Below are 16631 nucleotides of genomic sequence, written 5' to 3'. Positions count from 1 at the left end.
CCGACAATAACCGATCGATTATAGGAATCGAGGAAAATATACCTTTACGATTAATAGCCATTATTCATACTGAAAACAATAACTGGCCATATTTTAACTATGTATGTTTATGTCGTTCGTTATTATTGACTATGTTCTCGGCTGGTGAGCCGCTTACGTAAGGGCGGGGTAGTGGCCGCGAACATCGAGGGCGGTAGCCAGTAGCGTGGCAAACGCCGTTAGCAGGCGTTCGTTCGCGCTGAATCAGTGATGATGATGATGCTGTTGGTGACTCAGTGCAGAAGTATTTCTGTAGCGTTGTGAAGTGTCCTTTGGCTGTCATCGTCATAATGGCAACAGAGGTGGCTGCACCGGTAGGAGCTCTCATCGTTGCTTTTGCTATCGGTTCTTCAGCTATTGCGTTACAGCAGGCGCCGAGCGAGACAGGCAGGTTTAACGCGAACGAGTCGGTAAGTGGTGGCAACTAGTCATCGATGAAAGATCGCTGTTGCGGTCATAATTGAAACGATGGCATCGTAAACAAAGAAGTATTTGTCTAAGTTCATAACGAAACCCTACAGCGAAAGCAATAGTATTTAGATATAAAAATTAAGTTAAGGTAACAATAGTCACCATCATTGGCATTATTTTTAATATACGGCTCATTTTATGTTCACCGTATCGTGCAAGAACACACATACAGCCGTTAAATGATCGGACGTATAATACTAGTGCGTTACACGAAGAACCTAAGTTGTTCGAAAGATTACTGGAGAACGCAATAGGGGAAATTCGGTTGGCATCAGTGAAGAAACCGTTGGATACGAATTACCATTGGACAAAATTAATCACTTAAACACCTACTAGTAATAACTACTATAATTAGTTGCCTGTACATTGAATTGACCCTCTTGTTTGTTCGGACTAACAAAATGTTTGAACAAGCAATTTACGTCTCTGCTTGCCCTGTTACTATAGTCATTATTTGATCCGAGTCATTTTACTTTTATAAATAGAAATGTGCACATTATACGATACATTACAGGCTTTGTCAAACTAACGGCAACCAGCGCATTCGATGATTAAATATCATAATTTGTTTGGGACGGGGAGGCAGGCTATTGATATAATCGTAACTTGGCCATTAGAAATCTCTCCATGAGATCATCGGAAACGCCCAGTTGTCCTGCGAACATGTTAGGTGCGGCTGTTGGGTCTCATACGATTTGTATTGATGTGTTTCGCAAAACACTGGGTCGTCCGAAATTGTTTTGGAGAGTGCATTATAATACTTTTTAGATACATGTGGCTGGCGTTAGTCCGCTTGAAACGGCCGCGCTTCTCCATCCACTTACCGAACGCACGTTACATTTAGTCTTCTCGCTGACAATCGTAATAGCTAATATAGGCGTAAACTTGTATTTATTCTATGGTCTGTGTTGCTTGCACGCGGTGGTTATTATACGGTAGTTTTATTTACGATAATGTAAAGTATCCAGCTAAAGTTTGTTCATGCAAAATAGCAGAGCAGATTTCTACTTAGCTCAACTTACGACTGCACATCGCCGTATGGTGGCTTCCCATTTTACTAATACCATGCGACTGAAAGTAATGCCTGTGGCAAGATGGGATCAATTTCGAATACAGTATGAGCAGAAAGTATGTTGCTGTTTGCTCTGCTACTGGCCTGAAGTCTAAATAATAATAACGATTTGAAAAAATGATGAGTGTAAGCTGGGTTTTAAACCCGACACCGTATGATGGTGCGTTCGGAGCTCTGTACGTGAGCAGTCAACAAGAGTTTTCTTGTGTCTTCGGATACATGAAAAGTCACAAGTGTAACTTTTCGCGTCGCTATCGAATGAAATACACCATCTCGTATTGTCTTTAGCTAACCGCATTTCTTCTCCGTTTGCCTATTGTTTTGTTATTGGGAACTGGGGGCTTCTCAGACTTTTAGTTTGAGGGTATTGTAGACATTGCTGTTATCGAAACCCATTGAATCTACCTTCAAGTAGGTTCCAGTTGATTCCTAATGTAATCTTCTATGTTTTGCTTTTTTTCTTACACTTCACATGGGCGACAATACTAGTTATCGATGTGTTCTGACACAACCTTGTACTACTGATGATGGGCGAGATGGAAGCTGTATGGCAGAGACGATAATATAGCTACAACTTTGTGAGTAAAGCGGCAACTCCGCCATTTGGGAATCGTTAAATTGTCAAAATGGGTGGAGCTCCGCAGGAGGGTTCTTTGGGGACCTTTGGTTATCGTAGATGGTACGTGCCACTGCGTGCATTGCAGGTGGATCTAAACCGAATGAGACAAAGCGTGAGGTCGAGCATAGCGGCACTTGCACAAATACCAAACTAAGCCAGCGTCTCTGAGCGTCTTGTTGTGCTATTACTTCCTATTTAAAATGGGCTTGAAGAGGTCGCATCGCGAAGCAAGTTGAGCATTGTAAAGGAGATTTGCCTGATTTTAGTCGCTTACGAACGAAAATAACCTTGAGGCAAAAAAAACGCGTAAAACAAAGAAACCCCAAATACTATCGTTGGCGACCTGGCGTAATGACACCGATGTTCCTCGACGACCATCAATGTTCTTTTTGTCCGGACGGCTTCGAGGAGCTTTGAGCCAGCCACGAGGCATCGTGGCGACAAGTCGATAATTTTAGTCATATGCTAGAGTAAACGGCACTAGTTCAATAACGGGGAAAAGCATTTGCAGAAAGTAGACGGAGGCAAGGCAAGCAAATCCTTAAGTGGAAGGTGTCGTTTGTAATACGCAAACTAGAACTGCATGAACTCCCATAAGGTGCCTTGAACTTGTGACAAGTGCGTGGCGATGCTGAGCGTGCTCAGCTGATTCCCATAAGTTACTCACCATCCTCTTTTACAGTGCATGTAGTTAGCCGTAGATAAATAGCTTTACGAAAAGAATTTCTGTAGCAGGCGATGCGATGACGTCGTGAAGAGATAAGGGGTTAACGCACGCCAGCGACATCTGCTATATTTTGTCTTATTTGCTCTTTTTTGATCGCTTCTCGTTGCAACGTGCCATCTCGTACTTTGAAGTGTTGCACGTTTTCTTCAACAAGAGAACTCATATATTCTTTCCGAGTTGAAACGAGTCGGTTGGATCACATTCTGAAACTAGAAATAAGGCAACGGTCTAATGAAAACAAATGGGTGCGTCTTATGCAAGACGAGAAAACAGAACTTAAAGTCGCAATGTTAGTTCATAGCAAGCATCGCTGCCAGAGTACAACTTTTCGCCGGCTCTTCAGTTCGTTCCACTGCGGTAGAATAGCAGAAAAGATTCTAAAGAGATAACCCGAAAGTAGGAGCAGCTCAGATTAAGCAAAATTAAAGAATAAGATCCTTATCTGATATTTTGCTGAATATCTGATAAATCATCATCTGGATTTCGTCAATTCCTTTTGAAGCTGGATATACGTAGATTAACGTGATTAGAAAATATATATATATTGTGTGATACAGAAATTACCCTTACTTACCTGGCATAATGAATACACACGAACGAACAACATAAATACTGCTATAATTTACCTCGTCCACGTTTTCTTTCAAGGTTCCAAGTGCCTTATGCATTGAGCATAACTATGCCCCCCTACACGACACGCCATAAAAACCACATCATTGAAGTTTTCAAGCTCAACTGCAACAGAGCAGCCCTGCAGCTGTTTGCCCACTGAGCGTATACACTGTTATAACGTCAAGCATCATAGGAAATTAGCTCCGCCTTCTTCGTACTCCACTCGTTTCATGCTAAAATATGGCTCGACTCAGGGGCTAACACAATAGCGTCCATCGCTTCTGACAGGAAAAAAATCACCTACGATGCACGGGTTCAATGGCTTTGTTTACTGCTTGTCTCGCCCTGTCTTTCGTTACTTGCCAACGATGAGGAGATGGAAAAAAAAACGTTATATAGCCCCGTCCGTTGACCGCCCACACGTCACACCTCACCATTTTTCATCAGCAAATACGGCATATTGGTACTGTTCGAAACGCCTAACGTATTTGTCGTGAACCGCTATCTCAGGAGAACACATCAGCGATTCGGCACGGTTTACCTTGCTAGTTCTTGGATTTGTTCCGGACTTCTCATGCTCCACTCGATATAGAGACGGGTGTTGGACACCACTGAGGGTAGTTACATTGAAGAATCGTAAAGAGGGCAAGGAAACCTTAGAAAATCTGAGACATTAGCCGGCAGCACCCTCAAAATGGCGCACAGCAGGGAGGTAGAAACTGGGCTGCCAACAGAAAAACCTCAGGACATACTTCAAGATCCTGATAATCGTTGCGTCATCGAGAGGAGTCTTCACCGCTATTGTCACATATGCTATTGCAGCCACCAGCAGCAACACTACAATGAAAGCCCTTCTCATGGCCAAAGAAAATGGGCTGCGAGAGAAGGGAAAATCGTTTTTGTTTTTCACTCTTCTCGCTTCCTTCCTGGCGCCGTGTTCCAAATTGCTCCCTCCGTCCTCGCTTTGAGGAAGAGGCTTCCCATGTCCGCCACTCGCTTACATCGCCATCGTCGTTGTTTTTCTGATCGTTCGAAAACACAGCCACTCGCGAAGGCAGGCAGCAAGAGAACGCATGACGCAGCGCCCCGCTCCCACCGGAGTGGACTTGCCACCGTCATTTTGCTGGCATTGTTGGGGTGCTGGATCGGGAGTTTGGCTGGGCTGGACCGGACCAGCCAGCAACCCAGTCCAGCACGGTCAGCGCATTAATGCGCCCATCTTGCAAATGCTGCCTGGGTGAGTTGCTTCCGTCGATTGGGTTCCGTTGAGTTCGGCCGCAGCAGCGAAGAAAGGGTTGTTGCCGGCGAACAATGTTGGGAAGAAAACGGGCAAACCACCCCTAAAGCTGCTGTTCACCAGTAATATATATATATATATATATATATATATATATATATATATATACTGCGTACAGCGAACTGCGCTCAAGATTGAATTGTAGCTAGCAGTCAGTTGGTTGCGAAGGGCAGTATCAGCTGTAGCAGTGAAGCAATAGCAAAAGCGGTTCGACCATTGCTAGCGACGCAAGTGACTGATTGTCCAATGTCGCGCTGCGTCTGATAAGATATCGCTGAAATGTCATCAAAGAAGATTGAAATGCTTATGACAATGGTAATGATCACAACCGTGATGAGAAAGACGTCAGAAGAGAGTAATGGAAGAGCGCTGCCGGAATGCGAAGGCTGTTTGTCCTTCGTGGTTTCCTGCAGGACCAAAAAAAGCATTAGATATTTCGTTTTAAAAAGTAGAGCCAAATGGCGTATGACGCACATAGATATGCATACATATGACACGGCTTCATAGGTGCCGCAATTGAGAATGTGGCTAAATGAGTCACCATTTATAGTACTCACCGTGTGCATGCACGTATATACATAGTCGGATCAATTGCCAACTATCGTTAACGATTCAACTGAATGAAGATCCTTGCTGCACGCGCTTAACATTTAACTTAACGAAGTAAAATAGACATTTTAGTATGTAGATGTGTCACTCTATTTACATACATATAATAATATACATATAACACATGGCGATACGCATTACTGGGTAACCTTTCCATGAAACGACCAAGAAGGAACAGTAAAACTTCGTGTACTTTCTGTTTCTATATATAGTTGCACAGCTATCACTAGAACTGCAGAATGTGGAATTCGATCTTCAGCCGATAGCTGATCGAGAAATTTATGATTCAGTGTAGAGTCAATGTAAGGTTAACATATTCATTTGTTATATTTGGTACCTTGTTATGGATGATAACCTAAAACCGGTTTAGATTTGCTTCCTCCGTCGCTGTTATATATCGGTGCATCATAGCTTAACGTGTACGAGGCAGGCACCTGTCAGGACCGCTAGACTGCTCTTATATCCGTACACATTCTACAGGAACCGACAACGCACTCGTCGTTGGATACTTAAGTAGCCTGGATAAGCAATCCTCGCAGACAAATGCCTTAAAGTAGCTTTTGCCTGGCGTGGTCTCGCTTCTTTACTGTTTGCCATATCTAACAGCCATAGTCAAACTGTACAGGTCTTAGAAATACAAGAGCAATTGAAGGACCTTCATTAATATTTGTTTTATTTGTTTTGAATTGCCGATTTTCTGTAAACCCGTACGGTCGTTTACACTCAGGGTTGATCATTTTCTACGCCCGCTGTTTTTTCTATTTGCAACCAACGGGCGGGAGCAATGTCATGCAATGACGACAGTAAAGGGCCAGTTACCTGCCGTTTCTTATTTTGGTAGGGACTATTATAAATATGGAATACAAAGAAAAGTGGAAGCAATGGCAAATGGTGACTCTCATTGAAGTAGTATATACAGATAAAGGTGGACAAAGGGGGCATGCTGTAGGATAGTACGGAAAGAAAACACATGTCCTCAGTCCTGATTAAAATAGGTTTCAAAGTAGTTCGTGACTATGGAAACAAAAGAGAATTCTTTTTGTCATAGATTCTAATATTGATCCTTAAGCCAATTCATATGAGTGCTATTATACATGTTCTTATACAGTGAGATGATAGGTGGAGGTAGAAGACTACTTGTACCTGGGGTTAGAGCTAGAGTTTGCGCTTAATGAGAATAAACCTTAACGGTTCTAAAAAGGCGAAGACTTCCGAATGTACATAAAAAATGTGACTGGTGCCTCTACAGGACAATTTAGTAGATGAAACGGGCAGACCAAAGATATCTCTAGTGGCTCGAATTGAATTAGATGAGTATGAGACGATTCAAATGGTCTTTGTGCGCCCGTGTTACATATGTAAGTTAAGGAAAAAATATAAAGGCAAGGCTTTTCATGCGGACTACTACAAAAAAAAAAGGGACAAATAAACGCCGACGTTCGTACACGTGCACTACGCTAGCGAAGACAACTGTTGACGCAAATTGGATCAGGAGAGTTGAAAGGGCGTGGTTCACCAGGCGAGAGACCTGCCTCTATTTCATTTCTTTAAACTGTTCACTCTGAATCAGGCATGTTTTCTGTATGCGCGGGGACTACGAAAATGCCACCAGTCGTAGTAAATGCATTACCCCAGTCCAAACAGGAAAAACATACCAGGAACAACACTGCGCAGGACGTGTTAGAAGCAAACATACAGGCGAAAAAGACGTACTGTTTCCAAGGTTCCGTATCATCTTTACGCTATATAATATGGCTGAAAGAAATCATGCACAAAGAAACATATAGGAAACATACCAAGAAACAATGTCAATGAGAAATACTAAAATAAGCAAGACTGACGATCAGCACACGTTTTATCACTACGCTACATATCACGTTGAGGAAGACGTGGAGTGTTTGCCACCGTATGACGGAATTGTACTGACTGGCAAGCGAAAGTAATGCTGCTGCATTGCGGACTTCTGCGAACAAAAAAGGGTGGATACGAGACTTTGTAAACGAGCGAGTTTTAAAAACGCCATACCACATCTTCTCAACGTATCCATTTCATCCCGTTGTGACGAAACGCTCGCATATACTATTGCGAGCGCGTTACAATAGTTTGAGGGGCTTTGGCAAAAGTGGAAGGTACAATGAAGTTAGCCAGACCACGGAGCAACCGCAATCAGGGAGCGTCTTGGCATCTTCTATATATTTGTACGCGGTAATATGAAGTGGAAGGGTCGGTTTCGCTGTATAGAATCGAGCACTGTCATAGCTGTAGTAATGTTCATAGCACAATAGTTCTATATATGCTTTCTCTAGCCTCTTTCCATTTGCTTCTCCTGCTGGACTACAACGGGTCGGCTCGTGGAATACAGATCTTCTGAGCGCGAGTTATGAGTCCCCATTCTACTAGGCGTCGTTGAAAGCACTGTTGAAGTTTGCAGCGTCCGCTATTTCACCATCTCATGTATTGCCATTTTAGCATAGTGTCGTGATCGTCATCGAGATCGCATAGTCATAGGGAGCACGAACAGTCGATGGGGTTAGACAAGGGTTGAGGTAGCGCTGAATCCGCCACGATCGCGGACGTACTGGTCGTGCCACCAGCTATAATACTCAATTTATACCTTTACTGCATACAAGTGCACTTGCCGTTGCTTCAGCCATATGTTGTAATAGTAGCAATATAGTATCGCGGCCGGTACTGCTGCTTGTGGCGAGACTTCCATCATGATCGCAACGAAGGAAGTCAGTCTGCGGGAGTATTAGATATAGGAAGTGCGATTCGAAGTGCGATAGCCTGATCGACAGATAGACAGTACGATCGTTTGCGAAAACGTCGGGGCAAGCAAGCGATGAGAAACGCCAAGGGGCATAGCCAGAAAGAGGAATGAAGAAGTAGATTGAATAGTGGTTGTGCTTCGCATCCCGCTTCTACTGCTATCACTGGCGCCGCAGACGGTACCCCAGCTATTAGCCAAGGTAATGTTCTCTTCATGTCCCTGCTCCCCCTGTAATGAGAAGAAACGAGGATGTAGGAAGAAACGAGTGGAAGAAAAGGCCCGGCTGCAGCCAAGTAACCCTGATAGGTGTATCTGTCTAGTCCTTCCTCGTTGTCGCCCTTGTCTTGCCGCTTGGTAGCTCATGTATCTCTGAGAGAAGGACCAGGGGTTTGGAAATTGAGACCTAGGCCTACTCTGCTTCTTGTTGGCCAGCATCTTCGTATGGTCGATTCGTGTCCTCTCGTCTTAACGTATGGGTCTATGGCGTGAATGTTTCCCTTCATGGCCCCGAAGATATCGACGCAGAGGTCTGTCGAAGTTCGTCTCGTAGTTCGGAATAGGAATTCTTCGATATTGGCCTTTGTAGACGTAGAGAAGGTCCCAACAAGGTGAGGGGCGGCATCGGACGGCAGTTGTCCAGCAGCGAGTTTTGTGTCTGTTGCTTCTGTGCCATGTATGGCCCTCTTCTGGGAGTCGACTAGCATCTATGCATTTCCCCCTTTTTTCGTAGGCGATCTTTGCTTCTTCCTCACTGTTGCGGCTGCTTATACCGTCGACGTACCTCCTGATTTTTCGATAGGTGATGATGATCATACAGTTCGTATGTATTTATTTGGACACTTGAATGTTTGACTGATTGCTGACAACCAGTCGCTAAAGCGAATTAGCGTCTCAACTGTTTGGACACCAACCTATTAAGCAGAGAGAGCAGCTTACCACAAACATCTCGAACCAAAGCCCATGACTACTACAACTAACACTAAATATTTCTTATGCGTGGAAGATTCCACTGTCCGCATAATCTGTGCTTTTCGTGTGATAGCACATTCTTTTTTGTTCTCTCAGTACGGTTCAGACCCTTTTGGTGTTTGCAAACATGCTATCGCCATTTACGTTGAGACAATGGAAGGTCACAATAGCAACATTACCATTAACACCAACACCAATTACAGCAACCGGTATCAGAATAGCAGACGATCGAAGATGCCCTACAGCGGGCGGGAAAATACACAAAGAAGCTAAATTCAGTGCAATGGCTTACCTGAACACGCTTGCCACGCGATCTTCACTCGGATCTAAGATACAGAGTATTCTGCATGTAACGGTTTCTGTAGGGTCTGTTTTTTGCGTAAAGATGGTGATTACGGTGGACAAAGGAGAGCGGGATTCAAACACGCGCTCAACGGCGGAAGCTAAGGAGGCTGGTTGGCAGATGTTTCTGGTTGCTTTTGTGTTGTAGCGAATGTGTGTTATATTTAGCTAGCTGTTGGATGCTATCAGGGAAGGATTTTCTTTACCATCCATCGAATTACATTACCTGTGGGCAGTTTCGGTAGATTCATAGATACAATATGTATATCACCGTTTCTCTGCCGGTGCTGCTGGCCACCACGCGTTTCGTTACGATGCGGCTAGAGGGAGCAGAGCCGAATTAAAGTCAATAGTAGAAATTTCGACTAACGCTTGCACCCAAATCACACTGGGAGGATACGTTATGGTGAACCTTGCAGCATTTCCACCTTTGGAACTGACAGAGTTGGTCACTGCCAGCCTGTATGTCCTTACTTCAATGACCTCCCTTTTTTTCTCTTTGTTCCGTTAGTATTGCAATTATTTTATCTTAGAATAACTAGCCTATAAAAGGTTGCTAGTGCCTCTGCATAAGTAGCGTGCAGCTATTACGAAACAACGACCTCGACGGATGCGGCCATCGCTGTGGTGACAGATCCGCGGGTAACTGAGTGCGCAGCTGGTCGGTGTTATCAACATAATGCTATTACACAAAATCATTTCTTTTCGATTATTGTGTTTTGCTCAGACTATTGATACAGGATTGTTTACGATAATCATTATATTGTATATAACATCGATAAGAACAAATGTTATAAACACGTACGAATTTTGTTTCTAGCGTTACGAAGTATTTCGGCACATTTGTTTTCTTGGCTTTGTTAGAATGTGACGGTTCAGGCCAGTGCAGAGTAACGTATCGAAGCTCCTATCGAACGTCTGGTTTTAACGGCTTCTATACCATGTCTACGTTTAAATTATTTTCTGCTCATTGAACGAGTAATTTAGTTTATTTTTTGCAAATCAAAGCCAGAAAGGAGCTAGAAGGGTCATATATATATATATATATATATTTTATTCACTGCTCATGTACTACATCCGATACTTAAGCTGTTAGGGATTACGCCAGATATCTACTTATGCGACTGAAAGTTTAAATCTGCAACAATGACCCCCTAGAGTGCGCAAATGAATGGTTTCCTTCGTGGTTAGTTAGCTTTTTCTTGTGAGAAAGATTGAGCCGATTGGGAAAATACGTTCGTTCCTGAAGAACAAACCACTTTTTTCTCATAGAGCGTCATGTTAAATCAGTTGGTCATGAATCAAAATCAGTAAAATCACGTTTATGTCGTCATGTATAAGCAACTCCTCGCCACCCTTTGCAAATACTAAAGCAGTACCGGTATCGTCCGTACTGAAATATCGTTAAATGTACAAATGCTTATATCTGTGGAGATTATGTTGTGTACACAAGCATGCTCAGCCTATGTCGTACGAAAAACAAAAAACTCTGTTTAAGCTAGATTGTGGAAGAAGCTATTGAGAAATAGCTACAAGCCATTATTTGTCGCTGTCTTTACGATTTAGCCCTTTAACCCTATACAGGTACAACGCACTGTCTTTAATAGAAAAATAAGCGTGGGCCTAGGATAGAAGGTGTCCTAAAAATATGTGCATTGATCTAAATTGCGGAAAGATGTACTTAAAATGTAAAATGGCTTTTAAACATTCCAGTGTCGTCGTTTTTCTATCGTAGACTTTAATATTAAAAGTAGGAAAAACAATCCAATGGGATAATGTTTTGCTAACGCAGGGTATCTTACGGGATCTCTTCATTTATATATGTACATATATATATATATATATATATACCATAGTTCGTTCGTTTTTCAAAATCACATCGTTCACAAGTTTCTATGATAAGACAGCTGCACTGATCGGATGCAAAAAGTCCGAGAAGCACAATACGAGTATGGATTTATTGATCGAGATCGTTGTCTCAATCAATGGTTGCCCTGTTTAGTATTCTGTCTGATTGTCAAGGCTCGCCTGTCAGGCGAAACGCAATCGCCAAGATCTGTCATGCACCGTATCCGTCTATTAATGACTGTACGAGAATTGTCATCTATCTTGCGCTATACTTACCGAATCTGTAGCCCATTTAAGCACCGAGTACGCGATGGTGGGTTGTAAAAAAAGAGAGAATTCGCCTCTGAAGGTAGCATTGCGGTTTAGCTTATAAGAGCATTAATGAAGCTGACGGTATCCTTATGGAGAGGCTTAAGAAAAATTGAAATTACCATTGTAGGTCTTAGAATACCTTCGCCGAAGGGATGGCCGACAGTGATCGCTCTTTTCAATCATTAATTCTTATTAGACCGGTGAATATTGTTTGTTTTTTCTACTTTAGCTTAAACTTTTCCACTTTGTGCCGTGATATTGATACCGCTTGCGTGCTTTTCTAAGCTTGCTTTTTGTTTCTTAAGTTGAAGTATAAGCAAAAAAACATATTATATATACATATATCCTAAAAATATTCAAATCTTGGTAATTACTTCGTTGAGGGGAAGGTAAGGTAACTGGGCTTGAAGGACTGTTTATATTAGTGTTATGCAGCCAACTAATTTGTCTCTTGCGTTTTTCTTGCATAACGTTATGTGCCTTATTCTACGACGCCTTTCGCCGTGCTGTCATTCATTCTTAGGGGTATTGCGTTAACGGTATCGCTCTGCAATCTCCGAGCGAATAGTATTGTCGGCATAATTTATGAAAAGAAAAATAATAAGAAGACGAACTTGAAAACAGCTGCTAGCCATGGTCGTCACGACTGTCAACACAATAACCGATTCGATTTCCATCTGTCCATTCGATCTCCACCTCTGTTCGATCGTGGGGCGTACACGATACGTTTCAGTGTAAGGGCTATGTGTTGCAGCCTTCCGCATGGTCTCTGCTTACGTGTCATCACGACGATGAAGGTGAAGAGATGCGATGCGGTGATGTTACCGCAAACTTTGAGAATCAAGCGTGGTAAGAACAGAGGGCTGCAAAAGGCAACAACAACAATTTTTAGTGAGCATTGCAGCATCCATAGCACGCCTGCCGCAGACGTCACCTTGAAAGCCCTGCGAACTTCTGTAGTCTGAAAGTGGCAGCTAGAGGCATCATGGTGTGACGGCCCTGCCCTTGGTTCGTATAAAATACATCAGACATGCATAGCAACAAGGTGTTCGACTCTTAAATGATACGACGCTGAGAAAACTTGGGAAGGATTTAAAAAAGGAAAGAGAGGCAAAAAGAGCTTGGCAAGATGAGCAAGAGGTGCTCACCGGTAGAAACCTCGAACGTTGAGTTCAACACTTTGCGCTGCTGAGACAGCGCCAATCGTGTTAATTGCTGTGACATGCCGCCGTTCGCCGGCTAGTACCAGCAGCTGTTGCAGTATAGCTGGCCGGGCATGCAGCGTCTAGCTGTTAACTGATCTGGTCGGTGAGGCAATGTTGCACTACAACTGTTGCTTGTCTTCTTGTGAGCCCTGTGTTTGACAAGGTGGAGGGTAGGCATCAGTGTTCGTGTTCACTTTGATAACGGTAGTGTGTCGGTTGGGGCGAACTCCTGTATGGCTGCATGATTCCGCTGCAAGCTGGGACAGTGAAGAAGACATCAAGCACCATCTATTGGTGGTAGTCGTGATGATGGCACTGTCGGTAGGAATTTGCGGTTGACAGTGACATTCGTCCGCTGTTTTGGAACGGTGTTTTTCTGCGTTTTTAAGATGGTTTGCTACGTTCCTGATGTCGACAGTGTATCTTATAAAACATGATACAGTCAAGGCCGGTACACACAAAGTATCGTAGTTTTAACTTATCATGTGTCTTTAACATAGAACGTATTTCAGTGGAAAAAAACTAAGAGTATTTCATTCTATAAGAGACGTCTCTTGGAGGAGTGCCGTTCTGGAAAAGGAATCTAATGATCGATGCTTCAACCGTAGAAAATCAGTTGGTTAAGTAAGACACCACTGAATTTTTTTATTTACATTACGGCGGCAGGTCCTTGCCGATGCTCGAAGAACAACCATACTCGAAGGTATATCTTTTTTATATTGTCCCTTCACTTTTTCGTTTTGTATGTTTTCTGCGTTATTTTATTTGTCTTCATATGTCGAATATGCTTTCACTATCTCGGAGTAGAAGGGCTCACCGCATAGCTATTATGATCGCTGCGAGGGTTGAACACAAGGTTCGAACAGCGAATAATCACTCTAAGAGGCTTTTTTTTTACTTCGAGAAGTTGTAGGTAGATGGAACATGAAGTCCTAGCGGGGGTCCTATATTCAAGAGAACTTAAAGCGGCAACGATCGGCCTAGGACTGCGAAGAGTACAAGTAAGAGGCGAGCGGGCGCGGTATTGCGGTCTAACATTTCATTATTAACCTCTGCTCTTGATAGTACCAGTAGCGCTTATTGGAAAGCGGAAAGAGGGGTTCTCTTTGGCCTCCTTTGCCCTGTAGCTGCACCGCCCCCCGAACCGTTACAGTTGCCATTAAACGTTAAATGTTATCGCCAGCTAAGGACAAATCCAAAACGAATATGAGACGAGCGCTTGAGCACATGAGAACGGTCATGACGACTGGGGTTAAAATGGCTTGTCCTACTGCTGTTTCTAAACGCTGATCGCCGAAACAACCCAGTGGGCCCGGTGAGGACAATGCAAAGCTGATGATGGCCATATGGATAAGCCCAACCAGCCGCAGCTGCAGCAGCAGTGGCAACAAGAAGCAATAGAGAGACAGGAGGAGGAGAAAAAGCAGCGGCAGGAATCGGGCTAACCCTCGTGGACCGCTACGTCGGACGAGTTCGGAGCGGAGCAGACGAGAAGGGCGTCCGACTGTCTACACGGGAGTAGCAGGCTAGCGACGATGTGAATGGGAGGAGCGTCGGAGCGGACGGAGAAATGCGCCCGCGCCCATAGTGAGGAAATGTATTGGGGGAATATTGTGGGAAACGTGGAAAGGGAGGCGGCAGTTTCATGGGCTGTGGATGGCACGAGGGAAAATGAAGCATATAGCTTAAACAAAAAATTCTGTTCATGGCGCAGTGTTATTGGAGGTGGGGTAGAGGCGTAGTGAGCGGAGAAGGGAAACGGGTAGGGATCGAGCTCAGAGGACTGCTTAAATAGCCATGGGTGAAAGAACTAACTCTAGTGCCGTTTGTCTGCAGGGTAAGCGTTACCTTGCTGATAGGCAAGGCATGAGTGCCGTCAGGACGAGGGTGGTGATGTGTAGAGACGAGTTGGTTGAGGAATAAGCAGGGAGCCGCAAATGGCAGACGACCTGAACAGACGACGTGCTAAACCGAAGTGCGGACATTCTAACGCAGACGGGCAGGTAGATAGGGCCTCTTGGTTGTTGAGGTGGAGACGAGAGTGGACGAAATGTCCGCAGTGAGCCTATATAAAGGTATCCACTCTTAGAATAGCGACTTCGATCAGCGAATGACGGAGCGGAAAACCGAGAGTGACGAAATACAGAAAAAAATATATACAAATATCTGATTTGCCTACCTGCCTATCTGTTAAAACAGTAACGTGGCGTATGGCAAGATGGCATCGTAGATACCTTCGTCAATCTGTCTTTTTTAGAACAGGTAAAAAGGTATTAGTTACGCATTACCAGTTTAGTTGCCAATGGCGTATTTTGACATTTATCACTGCTCATTTATGCTTCGTTTGAGGTTTCATCGCAAATATTCGGGCACTTCTTTTTAATATCATGATGATATGCAAACTCAGGTGTTGTATTGATGACAGTCTCGTTGATAGCCCGGGCGCGCTTTATTCGGCCCCTAACAAAGCGATGTGCGTATATCTGTGTAATATGTCGTAGATGTGCAGTGTGTACGTACGATGCAAAGTACGCGTCTAGGCTTCGTGTGACTGGGTTTTCGTGCACGCAGAGCCAATATGAGTTGGAAGCGCAGTACATTCCATAAGCTGAGATGTGAGCTAGTTTGCATAAAAGAATTATTTAGCCTGGAGCGGTACCACGGTACAGTGATGCCATATACCAGTTCTTGTCGCTTCAGTCGCCATGAATCCATCGGTAATAGTTTAATTAGCACGGGCTCCACCAACTTCTGTGTGTCTGATCGTCGAGAACGATTAACGTTGTCTTGGGTTGGCAAATACCACGTATGACTAAAATGGAGTTGTGCAAGTGAATACTGCAGCAGAAGTTACTGTCACCATTTATCAACCCAGGGCTTAACGTCAAGAACCTATATCGACGTAGATAGTAATCTTCAGGAATTGATATTTTTTTATCGTGAATATCTAAAGCTCGCTATAAGACACTGTGTGAATTCATCTTTGGCTTATATTCGATCTCTCTAGGCCGGCATTTGCTAAGGATGATTGGGCCAAAAAAGGGTCAAGATTATGAAAACGCTTTCATTATAAAATTCTATACAATGCAATGTATTTTGTTTTATTGTTGGTTTTAATATGAGTGAGTACACCGATCATGGCCTGCTAGTCATTGGCCTTGGCTAAGCAGGTAAGCATATGTGCTCACCACATGTGCTTGTAGATAACGTAAATGATTACATTGAAATTGTAGCTGGGGTCGTTAGGCAGGCAAATTATTGACTTATCACTATATTATTGCATCTAATTCGGATCATGGTTCAGTTAATTTAAAAACGCGCTATATCGCAATAAGATTCTCCTTCTCAACAGGAAAAACATCGAAGCTGTCATCAAAACGGTCAGCGCTAATTCACAAATTTCACCTTCTACTTTTACTGTGAAAATTTCTCTATATTTGTACCAATGCTAATTGTATACGTCAGTGGGATACTTTTCTAATCGTACTGTCCCTTGTTGCTCTAGCAGATCATCAACCGAGGTAGTATTAAATAACACAAGGCACAGTTACTAGCAATAGTTTTCGTATAAATTGTCTTACTATGTTCCGCTTCGACGAAACAACGTGTTTTTATATGAATAAGGATATAGCATGCCTTTGTCAAACGACCGAGCTCGGCCTATTATCCAAACGTGTACAAGATTGGTAAATGTGGCCTGTTTCTACAAGAAACTACGCTTGCAGCAGGCTCACGCGCA

The 16631-nt window shown here is 43.4% G+C and overlaps 1 protein-coding gene across 4 annotated transcripts in view; it reads left to right on the top strand.

The window, feature by feature from the left end:
* Nucleotides 1–16631, top strand: part of PlexA (plexin A) — a 208683-nt gene that overhangs the window by 7984 nt on the left and 184068 nt on the right. Inside the window, exon 1 of one of the 4 annotated variants that reach the window (XM_022795239.2) lies at nucleotides 120–449. The exons of the other annotated variants lie outside the window; for them this stretch is intronic. The gene's annotated coding sequence lies outside the window, so the exon portion shown is untranslated. Of the gene's footprint in view, nucleotides 1–119; nucleotides 450–16631 lie in introns of those variants that run through there. 4 annotated transcript variants of the gene reach the window in all.

This window comes from Varroa destructor, unplaced genomic scaffold (assembly GCF_002443255.2).
Source record: "Varroa destructor unplaced genomic scaffold, Vdes_3.0 BEIS01000002.1, whole genome shotgun sequence".
NCBI lineage: Eukaryota > Metazoa > Arthropoda > Arachnida > Mesostigmata > Varroidae > Varroa > Varroa destructor.
The sequence above is the reverse complement of the archived record's forward strand: the minus strand, read 5'-3'. Positions and strand labels throughout refer to the sequence as shown.